The sequence below is a fragment of the Pseudophryne corroboree genome, chromosome 10 (genome assembly GCF_028390025.1).
Source record: "Pseudophryne corroboree isolate aPseCor3 chromosome 10, aPseCor3.hap2, whole genome shotgun sequence".
Taxonomy (NCBI): domain Eukaryota; kingdom Metazoa; phylum Chordata; class Amphibia; order Anura; family Myobatrachidae; genus Pseudophryne; species Pseudophryne corroboree.
The window spans coordinates 313,544,120-313,557,936 of record NC_086453.1 but is presented as its reverse complement, the minus strand read 5'-3'; the positions used below and the strand labels follow the sequence as shown (position 1 = coordinate 313,557,936).

Here is a 13,817-nt window from a genome sequence, read left to right as displayed (position 1 = left end):
ACTGGTACAGCATAGAATGGTTCTTAATTACCTCACAGCAGTGACAGGCGGATATTGTGTCACACTGGCAACACAATACGGCGTGAAATGTTGCACATATATTACGAATAGCACCGAGGATCCGGTCGAGGTCATAGACCAAAAGATGGACGATATTCTCCAACTGAAGTGGGAATTTCGCAGGAGACACAATCTCACTCTTGCTGCTGTAGGTAATGAGCTGACTGGTTGGGTGTCATGGTTGAACCCGCGAAATTGGTTCTCTGGTTTAGGAGACTGGGCTCAAGGAGTCATAATGGATGTTGGGAAGTTTCTCCTATGTATCTTAGGTGTTATCATAACGATCGGTTTGATATTTAGATGCGGTCAGGCTTTAATGAGGTGCAATCATCGTACTAGGGTAATGAGTTTAAGGAGTGAGGAAACTGTAATTCCAATGGACTTGATTTATGACCCAAATGTAGAAACAATGATGTGATGAAAATGCGATTTCTACGGTCCGTTTCTTTCACCTGTTTTTCCGTTTCCTCCAAGGTAAAAAGACCCACTTGGACGAGGAATTTGATGAGCCGATATACAGACAACAGAGGGATTAAAGAAGAAGTTTTGACAACCTGATACACAGATTTTTGATGAACTATGCCATGGATCCCCAGTTTCCCTAGAAATTTTAAAATTACGCTAGCCCAACACTTTTGTAAATCTATGGACATTGACAGCTTTTGCTCGCACCTTATGGGCAAAAGCACAAAGAAGACTGCATTCAACAGACACCAAACAAGACCTCAATCGACGAATGTACATTTACCTGACATAGAATACCACCGCATTTACCGTAATTATGTCTTTTCTTCATTTCTACAACCCTCAGGTAATGACACACATAGTCGATAGGGAATACAGGCACAGATATCAGCAATCACATATCTCCCCCATTCATGTATCATCAACTAAAATGTGCTCCCCCATTTTGTTACAACCAAAGCCGAAAAGAGCTCGGTAAAGTTTGACAGCCCATCCACAGACCCGTACCACGGGATAAGAAGGAATTCAAATGTATACTTCGCAATACCTCGAAGCTTGATTTAAAACACGTACGGCACAATGATACATGACCCCCAAGCACGGATTCATACACACATGCTTCTGCTATCTCACTAGGTCATACCCTTTTCCTACCATCTCCTCTCCTCCCCTACCCAACCATGTAAATGTATTAACCCCTGACATATATTTTTCTCTTTTTGAAATGTTTTAGAAGGTGGCAGTTATTGTTGACTGCCAAAGGGTGGACTGTCAAAGTCAGAAAAATATCTCTATGCACACTACCATATTTGCACCTCACACAGGTCCGTGCTGCGCATGCGTACGCTCTCCCGTACGTGCGCATACTCACAGTCGCGGGCACCCGCAGGCGCACGGTATGCGTATTTACGGTAGAGTTTATGTGATCGTAGCGTGCGACTCAATCATTACATATTTTCACTATATAATGTATTTTGTAGATCATGGTCCCTTTGATAGATTCTGAAAGTTTAGTTAACATAGCATGTTCCTGAACAGAGAGATCCCTCTTTGTATTGTATGAAGGGTCTAACAGGGGTCATACAGTGGTGTTTGGTACCCATCGGAAGAGTATTTAAATAACAATATTCCGGTGTTGGTTTGGAGCGGATTAATCGCTCGTGCGAATAGTTATGGACATAAGAAGTTTATGTCCATTTACTATTATTTGTTCTTATTTAGTCATGCGGCGGGAAACCCAGTATCCCACCCACCTGAACAGTTGGAAGCAGTCACAGCCCACCTGTATGAATCAACCTATGACCTTTTGTTATAATGCGAAGCCGAATTCCTGTGTCCAATGAACAATGAGATTGTAGGGACCATTGAATTGTATTGTGTGTGGGGCATAAATAGGCAGGCCGACCATATCCAGTTCACTCTCTTCAACGGTTCTCATTGCTGATAATCGGGAGCTGGATATCGAGGCGCATGCGATCGTTTCCCCTTGTGCGTAAGTGTTTCTCCGCAACTATATTGATCTTCTTGTTATTGTGGGCCAATTTCTCTCTCTCTCTCTCTCTTCTCCTCTTTCTCTCTTATTTTCCCTTAAATAGTAATTGTATTGTATTTCCTGTGTAGTTATCTGGTTAGGTAGTCTATGTTATATTGTAGTGTATGATTTGTATTTGTATTAATTCTTTTGCAAGTATATCATTCATAATATATATATTAGGCGTTGGACCCTGAGCACGGTATCTGTGTATTTCTTATAGTGTTAAGTATTCTCAGAGCGTCGGTGACGCTAGAACAGCTTTTAAGGTAATAAGGTTATACTGTGTTGCATTTACACTCTATCATTACACTAAGGTTTTACTGCACAATACACTGTTTATGGTTTAGATACAAAGGTTTAACATTGTGAGCGTCAGCGCCGCTGGTGATCTCCTCGTGGTCCCGAGCGTCCGCTACGCTATAGCGAATCATTACGTTAGTCAGCAGCCAATAGCGTGCCTGCCTGTGATCTCTTGGCCGTGAGCGAACGTGACGCTTGAGCGTCTCGACTACGGCTAAGCGATTGTTACGCAACGTGCGTACCCTTACGGTACTTCATACGTAGATAGCGTACAGTGTTCTTAGACCTCATAAAGGGTATTATATAAGATAAATATTTAGCTTTATCACCTGACACCAATACCCAGTTGAAATAAAGTCTGCTAACACTGTCTTCCCCACCAGGCCCATTGTCTCAATACAAGTCTCAGCTGACTGCGGGTATGCGGCGCAGCGTGCAAAGTGCCTCTAACCATTGGTGCCCAAGGGTGCAGGTAACAGCACATTGCAAAAAAAAAAAAAAAAAAAAAAAGATGGGCCCCCTAGTTCCGGTGGGCCCCTAGGCTTCAGCCTAGTCAGCCTTTTGGATAATACGGCCCTAACAAAATGAGAATGTACAGAACTGCACCACACTGACTGCCATCACCTCTGTACACCATGATGGGGTTAAACCCCCCCAAAACCCTTAAATAACCTGAGACCGTCCTGCCCAATAGTGATAGGGTAACTATGGCTGTTTCCTCCTAGCTGCCAGGGGATGCCAGTCACATGGTGTGCCCACACTAGCTGTAATGCAGACCTATAGACGTGTGCCATAACCAGGCACCTCATATAACATGGTGGCAGTCCCCAAGTGAACTCTGTTCCTGCCCGCCCCTGTAACGTGCAATGCTGCAATGCCAGCAGTCCATGCCGGCTGCTGCCACCCACTCTGCCCGCCGCCTCCCACCAGCCTGCTCTTGCCCCCTCTCTCCCAGGTGTGTGCGGGGAGGCTGGGCAGGACTGTGCACAGGAGAGACGGACGGAGGGAGAGGGAGGGGGAGCAGGAAGCAGTTACAGCCTGGGAGAGGCTCTTATTTTGGCAGCGGGCAGCAGCAGCCGGAGCGGCTGGAGGATCCTGTGTCTTTCTCCCAGACCCCGGAGAACAAGCCCCGGGACCCTGTACATCGGAGCGGCGTCACACGGCGGGAGACAGTGCATCCACCCCGCCGCCACCTCGGTTGCTGAGCCGGTGCATGCACGGAGCGCTGTGAGCGGAGGAGACCGGTTACATGCCCGCTGTGCCCGGAGGAGGGGGCAGGATGAGAGGGGGCACCCTGCTCGCCTCGGCTGCGGCTCTCTCTCCCCCTCAGCCCCCGAGCTGCGGCGGCGGCTGCTGCTGCTGAGAGGGGGGGGGAAGCCCAGGAGCCGACACAGGAGGCCGGAGAGAGAAACATGGGAGGCCGCAGGGGAGACTCCTGAGCGTGAGAGGTAAGGGAACCCCCAATGTCACCCAGTAATGTCACCCACGAATGCCACCCCATCAGCCATGTCACCCCCTGCCCAGGTGTACTGCCCTGGGTGCCCATCTGGCTCTGCATGCCATCTGTCTCCCTGCCAGCTGGGACTGTTGTCAGATGCATGGCAGCAGAGAGGGCAATGCCTGGAGTCTTGCAGGAGGGCATACTGTCAGGCTGGCACCTACATGTGTTCCAGGCTGCCACCAACACCGTCCCACCATGTGAATTGCTGGCAGAGCCCAGGTGCCCCAGTGGCACAGTGTCAACGGTGGGGGTCTTGTGCCAGCCTCCTGTAACTATTGTTGTGTCTGAGACCATTGCAGTGATTGCTCAGGCTGGCAGGCCTGGTGAGGTGTGCATTGGCCTGTTCTGGGCATTATTAAGCTGGCTACTCATTTTATTACAATATAATTGAACAGAAGTCCTTATAATCTGTCATCATGATGATACTGGAAGTGCGGGCATCTGCTGTTCTGTAGCTGTACAGTGTAACAGCTGTGTGTTACTACTACCAGGCTTGTGGAGCTGACATTATGCACTTTACCATAACACTGCCTCCTTAATTGTACGATGATTAATCAATGTGTGGTTCCTAAATAGTGATAAAGGAGGAGATGTACTAAGCATTGCAGACTGCTTTAGGCTGGGCACACATCAGAGCGATTTGTTCCCGGCTGATATGTTGGCTGAAATACCGTGCCACCCGTGCATACCGCACAAAGCATGATCTAACATGCCAGCATGACATCGTTAACAGTATCTTCTGGTTGGCCATGCAGCATGGCCAACCAAAAGATAACCTTAACTACCTGCGGAAGCGCGCAATCGTGGATACACACTAGACGATTTGTCGTTCCGATACAGCGAATCATCCCGACATCGTCCCAGTGTGTACCCGGCCTCTCTGTTGTCTGTCCATAATAAGTGCCATTTATGACCCTAAAAATGTTTCCTTTTTTATTGTTAGGCTAGCACCACACTATGGGGGAATTCAACTGTGTGCAATGGGGGAGAATTGCCTTGGCCATGGTGTATGAACGGCAGCCCGATTCACACTCTTCGAATACATTTTGCTTTAAAGTGCTTACTACCCTATGGGGTAGCTGACACTTTTGAGTGAGATCCCGCCATCATTAAGTGCGACGGGGGTCCTGGGAATTCGGCTGGGCGAACAAGTCGCTGGCAATTGAATTCCCCTCGGCATCCAAATGTATGCATTTTATTAGTGTGTTTTTTATTTTTAATTTGTGACATATATGCTTATTTGGTTTGCATTTTTTTTTTGACAAAAACACTTTCTTGGTACCCCTTTTTGAGTTGTTGTATAGCTTTCAAAGATGTAAAAAAAACAAAACCGGTTTTCATATAATTTACTCCCAGAAAGTTTTGCTATTATGGAATTCTAAAACTGTAGCAGGACATGCTTGGATGTGTAGTTCCTCAGTAGCTGGAGTGGCACAGGTTATATATCGTAGTTATAGCAGTGGCGGATCTAGCAGGGGGCGATCAGGGCGATCGCCCCCCATAACACACAGCCACAGGGTCAAACTTGTCTGAGGGCTGAGGTTGCAGCTACAAGCAGTTGGGAGAGCAGCGCAGCACTGCGGCCACATACAGATTGAACTACAGGAGCTGTAACAGGGTCTGGTTGGCGACACCGCCCATCACAGCTCCTCTTCGCCTGCGCGTTCCTCCAGAAAGCTCCCCCAGCACAGGGCCGCTCCCTCAGAAGCCGCGCTGCTTGCCCTGCGATAGCGCCTGTGAGACAGCTCCTATCTGCCACAGCGAGGAGCCGGCACAGTCACCAGAGTGGAGCCAAGACCACTACCTGACAAATCTGCTGATCCGTGCTGTGCATCCCGCTGCTTGGGTGCAGTACGCGCTGGCTATGTTGACCTCCTCTCACCCAGCAGCGGCACAGTGAAGTCCGCAAGCATCAGAATGGAGTAAAGTGCAGTATGCTTCGGCTCAGCTCCTCTGCTGTACCGCTGCTATAGTGCTGCTGTGTGTGCAGCCAAGCCCCAGGTAGACCTAGCTCAGCGGTCACTTCCATCTGCTGTGGTTTCAGGTCCGGTGATTCCTGCTGCAGTCACCTTCAAGATTCTGCTAGTGCAGAAGGGTCCCCAAGTGCTATTGCCGAATGAGTGACCAGTTACTAGGAGAAATCTACATGGGAGGTACAGAATGACAATCAGCATACTTTACTTATCAATATATAAAGAACTTGTGTATTGTCTGTGTACCTTGTCTAATGTAACTGGGCGGGATGTACTAAGCGGAAAATGCGGTAAACTCCCTGTTTACCGCATTTTCCTGATGTACTAACCCCCGGCCGGCAGGACAGCGCGTCCATAGAAGCCTATGGGCTTCTCTCCGCGGCGCTGTGTGAGGGATCCGATCGGATCCCTCCCAGCATGCCCTGCGGCCGCCCCCGTCATCCTGCGCATGCGCAGACTGACTCCAAAGCCGAATCCCGGAAGTCAGGCTGCCGCTGCGCATCGCGGAGGACAGCTCTTATCGGAAGAGCTGTCCTCCGCAATGCTGATCGCATATGTTAGTACATATGCGATCAGCATCGTGGCGATGGGCGGCGATGTACATTAGTACATCCCGCCCACTGTGTTTTTATGGACTTGTTATCAAAGCCGTAACTAGGGTTGTGCTGGAGGATTGCAGTTATGTGTCCGGCGGTCAGGAGACCTCCCCCTACATCCCGCCCCCTCACTATCCTGACGGTTGGTATTCCGACCAACAGGGACTTGCTGCACTCGACGATGCATTCTGCGTCGGGATACTGACTGCCGGGATCGTGTCATAATTACTTCTTACCCCAGCAAAAAAGTTTAGATCCGCCCCTGAGTTATAGGTACTAGAAACGGGATGTGTATTTAAATAATGGTTCTTGGCCAACTCTCCTGTTGCTGACAGTACAGGCCGCAGATGCAGCCACTATCAGCTGTGTGTATTTTACCAAGGGCATAGCTACCATAGGTGCGGGGAGTGAAGCTACTATGGGGCCCAGAGCTGAAAGGGGCCACCTTCCCTGTCACAGTTACATGTTTTATATACAAGGGTGTAGCTATCATAGGTGCGGGGAGTGAAGCTGCTATGGGGCCCAGAGCTGAGAGGGGCCACCTTCCCTGTCATAGTTACATGTGTTATATACAAGGGTGTAGCTACCATAGGTGCAGGGAGTGAAGCTGCTATGGGGCCCAGAGCTGAAAGGGGCCACCTGCCCTGTCACAGTTATGGATGGGTCCACATTTATCTTGACCTTTAATAGGATTAACTGTGACTGGCCAGTCGGACTTAATCCCCTGCTGTAATGACTTAATCCCCTGCTGTATTGTTCTCTGTGTTGTATAGCAGTTGAGAACAATAGATGAAGGGTTTATGCTAATAAATTATGTTGTGCCTAAGCGTAGAAAACTAGTCAAGATAACCGTGGACCCATCTGTACATGTTTTATATACAAGGGTGTAGCTACCATAGGTGCAGGGAGTACAGCTGCTATGGGGCCCAGAGCTGAGAGGAGCCACCTTCCCTGTCACAGTTACATGTGTTATATACAAGGGTGTAGCTACCATAGGTGCAGGCAGTGCCGCTGCTATGGGGCCCAGAGCTGAGAGGGGCCACCTTCCCTGTCACAGTTACATGTGTTATATACAAGGGTGTAGCTACCATGGGTGCAGGGAGTACAGCTGCTATGGGGCCCAGAGCTGAGAGGAGCCACCTTCCCTGTCACAGTTACATGTGTTATATACAAGGGCGTAGCTACCATGGGTGCAGCTGCTATGCGGCCTAGAGCTGAGAGGGGCCCACCTTCCCTGTCACAGTTACATGTGTTATATACAAGGGTGTAGCTACCATAGGTGCAGGCAGTACAGCTGCTATGGGGCCCAGAGCTGAGAGGAGCCACCTTCCCTGTCACAGTTACATGTGTTATATACAGGGGTGTAGCTACCATAGGTGCAGGCAGTGCCGCTGCTATGGGGCCCAGAGCTGAGAGGGGCCACCTTCCCTGTCACAGTTACATGTGTTATATACAAGGGTGTAGCTCCCATAGGTGCAGGGAGTGCAGCTGCTATGGGGCCCAGACCTGAGAGGGGCCACCTTCCCTGTCACAGTTACATGTGTTATATACAAGGGTGTAGCTACCATGGGTGCAGGGAGTGCAGCTGCTATGCGGCCTAGAGCTGAGAGGGGCCACCTTCCCTGTCACAGTTACATGTGTTATATACAAGGGTGTAGCTACCATGGGTGCAGGGAGTGCAGCTGCTATGCGGCCTAGAGCTGAGAGGGGCCACTTTCCCTGTCAAAGATACATGTGTTATAAAAGTTTTTCCTCATGATGAGCCGGATGTACTAAGCGGAAAATGCGGTAAACCCCCTGTTTACCGCATTTTCCTGATGTACTAAGCCCTGTCCGGCAGGTCAGCGCCGCGGCGGGGTTTTCCAGCTTTAGCCTATGGGCTTCTCTCCGCGGCGCTGTGTGAGGGATCCCAGCATGCCCTGCGGCCGCCCCCCGTCACCTCGCGCATGCGCAGACTGACTCCTGGGGCCGAATCCCGGAAGTCAGGCTGCCGCTGTGCATCGCGGAGGACAGCTCTTATCAGAAGAGCTGTCTTCCGCAATGCTGATCGCATATGTAAGTACATATGCGATCAGCATCGTGGCGATGGGCGGCGATGTGCATTAGTACATCCCGCCCTGGGTGATGTATAGAGGCACTAAAAAACTTTTTTTTACCTTGGGGCCTACAATATATCTAGTTATGCCTCTTGACCTGCTAATTGTAATGTGGTATAAAATGAACAGGAGGGCATTATAATGTCACATAATATGAACTACTAATGTGGCACAACATACACTGGAGACACTGTGGGGCAGATGTATTAACCTGGAGAAGGCATAAGGAAGTGATAAACCAGTGATATGTGCAAGGTGATAAAGCCACCAGCCAATCGGCTCCAATATGTAAATTAACAGTTAGGATCTGATTGGCTGGGGCGTTTATCACATTGCACATATCACTGGTTTATCACTTCCTTATGCTTTCTCCAGGTTAATACATCTGCCCCTGCATGTCTTAATCTGAATTGCGGATGCTGTGTTGCATAATGTGTACTGGCAGCCCTATAATAATGTGAACTAGGGCATTACTATTACATACCTCCCAACTGTCCCGATTTTCGCGGGACAGTCCCGTTTTTTTGGGACTGTCCCGCTGTCCCACCCGCGGGCCGCAGTGTCCCGCGGTGTGGAAGGGGAAGTTGGGAGGCTCCTTCCTTCCTCCTCCTGCTTAGCAGAGCAGCGGTGAATAGACGATGTGCGCATGCGCACAGCGTCTAATCAGTGAAGAGATCGGGAGAGGGGGCATGCCAGCGGCTCACAGAGCGCTGGTCATGCCCCCTTTAGTGATGAAAAACGGGGGCGTGACTCGCGATCGCGGCAGTGCCGCGAGGTCACGCCCCTTTTGGTTAGGCCACGCCCCCTTTTTGGGCACGCACGCTACGCGCGCGCAGGAGTCCCTCTTTGAGCCCACAGAATGTTGGGAGGTATGCTATTACCCCTTTCACATCTCCAATGCCGTAACCCACCCGGGAATTGGAAACGGGTCCTTCCCGGGTGGGATCCGGCATTGGAGCCTAAACGCTGGCATCCCGACCCGGCAATATGCCGGGCCAGTTCCCATAGCGCTGGGGGGTGGGGGTGGAGGCGACGCTGGGAGATGAGCTCATCTCTGCGCCGCCTCTCCCTATGTAGTTAACGGGTCCCGGGTCGTATTGACCCGGGAACCCGTTTCCGCTGCCACTGACCCGGTATTCAACCTGGGAATTCTCTAAGGCCCCTTTCACATCGCACACTGACCCGTGTCGACCCGGCAATATGCTAGGACACTGTTACGGAACATAAAATTAACAACTGCTGCAGAGAGGGGTCTCTTTACAAGCATTGGGACAGGGGCCCTTCAGAATGTTGCTATGGGGCCCACAAAGTTGTGGCTATGCCCTTGCATTTGACATTACCTTAAGAACTGGTATGGGAATAAAGACCAGCCTCAGCCAACGTAGAAGCGCAGTGGGCAGGGGTTGGCTCGGCCTGCATCAGTGGGTCATTCTGCTACAGCAGCTGCTGCAATTTAGTTTTTAATAGGTTTTTAAAAGGCTGCGCTACGAGCAACTTGTAAACTGTATGATAGGAGAAAGAGGTTCCGTTTTATTTTACTTCTAAGATTAAAAGTCTTCATTAGAAGAATGTCCTTAGGCCATCTTAGAATGCTGTGGCATTCTGAAATGATCAAACTCATCCGCAGGGTGATCTGAAAACGGATTGAGAACGCAGGTGCCCTGTCACGTCGGAACAGTTTTGCTGGCACTCTGCTGCAGTTTTAACAGCTGAAGCACTCCGGTGTGATATGATAACAGAAATCCTAATTTATGGGGGAGAGCAGTTACCTGCGGTAATTTACAGCGGGCTAATTGTTCCCCCGGGGCTATCCAATTAGCTCCGAAGTCAGGCTACTTATCGGCTGCACTTATCAGTTTGGGTACTTATCCCGGATTCTATGTGTCAACATCCAAAAACAAATATTTTAACGGATGCAAAAAACGGACTGTAATTGAATAGCCTGAAGCTAAAATTCGTGAAACGCTCGAGGCTCTCCCCGTTTTTCGCCCCTGTTAAATTGGAACATCGAACCTTTGACTCCGACTTCTGTTTTATGACTGCCTGCCTCTGACTCCTTCATGAATTGCAAGCAGTTTGCGCCTGGAAAAACCGTTCTGTGTTGCTGGGGGGGGAATGATAAATGCAAAGTTGACATGTTGGCGCAGCCTAATTTTAAATACAACAGAGCTGACCAGTATGTGCATACAGCATGTAACATAAATAATGCAGTATGAAGAAAGAAAGAAGAAATAAAAAGCATGTGCACACCACTTGCTCTGCTACATGTTTTTTTTTTCCTGAAAAGTGCAATTTCCACCAACTCTAAATCGGGGCCATAATTAGTACTCAAATGAATAAGGAGATACCTGCTCACTAAGGTGTGTTATATAGTATATCTACGTGAGCTGCTCGTACAGGGTTGCAAAGACCCCAAAAAAATTCATATGCAAAAGGAAACCAGCGCTCCGACCATGGGAGTATTGTGGTGAATGAAGATGAGAAAACTTTATTGATAATAATACAAATGTAACAAGCGCAATATAACATCAATAGGCAGTATATCCTACGATCCTAAGACTGAGGCACAGTGATAAATAGCATGGTGAGAAAGTAGCAACCAATCAGCTCCTAACTGTCATTTTTCAAACACAACCGGTAACATGGCATTTAGGAGCTGACTGGCAATTTATCACTCTCCAAGGCTTGATAAATATGGACCTAAGACTTTTTTTTTTCTTTCTTTTATTTACTTTTTGCACAGTGACTTTGCCACCCTTCAGTTTCTTATTTGACCTATTTAGGTAACTCAGGGGGACATTTACTAAGTAGTGATAAGAGCGGAGAAGTGAGCCAGTGGAGAAGTTGCCCATGGCAACCAATCAGCACTGAAGTAACATCTATAATTTGCATACTATAAAATTATAAAGAACTCCTGATTGGTCGATGGAGCAACTTCTCCACTGGCTCACTTCTCCGCTCTTATCACTGCTTAGTAAATGTATCCCAAAGACCTAATTAGACATTAAGGGCAAGATTCAAATGTTACCGCCCGCTATGACGCCTGCCAGCAGCTATTCAAATGTTGTTGCAGACGGGCGCGACATCAGAATTTCAGCTCGCTACTCCCAGTGGTGGCGAGCTGAAATGCGCAAAAAGTGGCCAGTTTTTGGCACCCAAACGGGACCTTTTCGTGATCTTTAGTTGGGTTTAGCCGCTTTACAGGGCTAAACCCAACTGCTATGGGCGCGATCAGTGCCAAAACGGGGGGACATTTGTATATCGCCCCCTGCGATCTCCCGTCACTTTAGATGGGAGATCGGGGGGCGGTAACATTTGAATCTCGCCCTAAATATGTGTATGGTTTATTACATTGTGTTAGGAACGTATGATAGAACCTATTGATGTTCTGTTGTGCTTGTTGATTTGTGAATAGTGCAAAATATTTCTTAGATAAAAGGTTTAGCTTTTACAGTAAAGCAAAATGCCAATAACATTATGGGCTGTAAGCACCATGAACGTCCTAGCAATCACTTTGCAGAAAGTACGCATACAGCTGGTGCGATTATGGGGCCGAACAACGGATTTGAGGCCCTGTGAGAGCAATCACAAACCTGCCGTTTTCATCTAAAAAATATTTCCAGGATCAGACCCTTTCTGACCCAGGATGCTACTAAGACTCTTATCCACTCACTGGTCATCTCCAGACTGGACTACTGTAATCTCCTCCTGACTGGCATTCCTGACAAATACCTCTCTCCACTCCAATCTATCCTCAATGCTGCTGCCCGGCTCATTTTCCTCACCAAACGCACTACGTCCACCTCTCCTCTCTTACTAGACCTTCACTGGCTCCCCTTCCCTTTCAGAATCCATTTCAAGCTTCTCACACTTGCTTACAAAGCCCTCACCCACTCCTCTCCCATCTACATCTCTAACCTTATCTCGCTTTACACTCCCACCCGTCCTCTTCGCTCTGCCAATGCTCGCCAACTCTCCTGCCTACGGATTACTTCCTCCCACTCCTACCTCCCAAGATTTTTCACGTGCTGCACCATTTCTCTGGAATTCCCTACCTCTCCCTCTCAGACTCTCCACCTCTCTACAAAACTTCAAACGGGCTCTCAAGACCCACTTCTTCACCAAACCCAGCCAAATCTCATCCTAGCCCTCTGTTCTACACTCTCTATGTACCCCAATTGTGTCACCCCTGTCTGTCTACCCCTCCCCTTTAGAATGTAAGCTCTCACGAGCAGGGCCCTCTTCCCTCATGTGCTTACCCTTTTCTTACTTTAATAATCTTCAGCTGCACCAAATCCAGCAGTCTTCTGCCACCTGATACTTATTCCAGTGTCATCTGCTGATGTAGCTATGTTTATTTACCCTGTACTTGTCCTATATTGTAGCCAACTGTAAGTTGCTGTTTTCCTAGTTGATTATTTGTTTATGTACTCTGTAATTGGGCGCTGCGGAACCCGTGTGGCGCCATATAAATAAAGGATAATAATAATAATAATAATAATAATGCTATGGATGCAATTTGCCATTCTGGAACAGCAATTTGCACCCATCTGCCTTGCACCCCATAGTGGTATGCAGGAAACTTCAGATCCTACAGTCACTGGCTAATACGTGTGCAGCCGAGAATCACAGCAACGTCTGGCAGCGCATCGCGCTGAATGTTCGCAGTATGTCTATAAGTCCAATCAGGATGGATGGAGGCTTTTGGTGAACAGCAATTTTCTTACAGATTTTCTATGGATACGGGTCTATTTGCTAAGCCTTGGAGAGAGATCAGGTGGACGGAGATAAAGTACCAACCAACCAGCTCTTAACTGTAATTTTTCAAACACAGGGGTATATTCAATTAGCAGCGATAACGGACTTTTCCCGTGAAACGCAATTACAGCCTATTCAATTTTCCTGGAAAATTTATCGGTGATCATTTTTTCACTAATTTCACTTCACCTACTCTGAAGCAGGTGAAAAGTTGGGAAAAGTCACTATTTTAAGGTAAAAATGTTTGGATATGGTACAGAACTCCTGGGACACCCCCCTTAATGACTAATTAGGCACGTCGAGGTTTTTAATTATTTTTAATTGGCCAATAATGACATGTCATTTTTGGGGTGAAAAAGTACAAAGTGATGGAAATTGGGGTTCAAGGTATGGGACAGGTATATTGGGGTGCTTTATGAGTGGGACAGGTGTTTTTAGGCTTGCAGATGGGAGTAATCGGTCTGTTTCCACTTTTTTTTTTAAAGTACCCTAAAATGACCCAAATATATACTTATACCCATTTTCAAGTACCCC

At 48.2% G+C, this 13,817-nt stretch overlaps 1 protein-coding gene across 5 annotated transcripts in view; it reads left to right on the top strand.

Annotated features, from left to right (window-relative positions):
- Positions 1-3,224: 3,224 nt before the first annotated feature.
- The window catches only part of BCL9L (BCL9 like), a 61,890-nt gene continuing 51,297 nt past the window's right edge, over positions 3,225-13,817 (top strand). For 3 of the 5 annotated variants that reach the window (XM_063943492.1, XM_063943491.1, XM_063943489.1), the window contains exon 1: positions 3,225-3,807. The gene's annotated coding sequence lies outside the window, so the exon portion shown is untranslated. The remainder of the gene's footprint in view (positions 3,808-13,817) is intronic. The other 2 variants (XM_063943488.1, XM_063943493.1) reach the window with 2 other exon arrangements.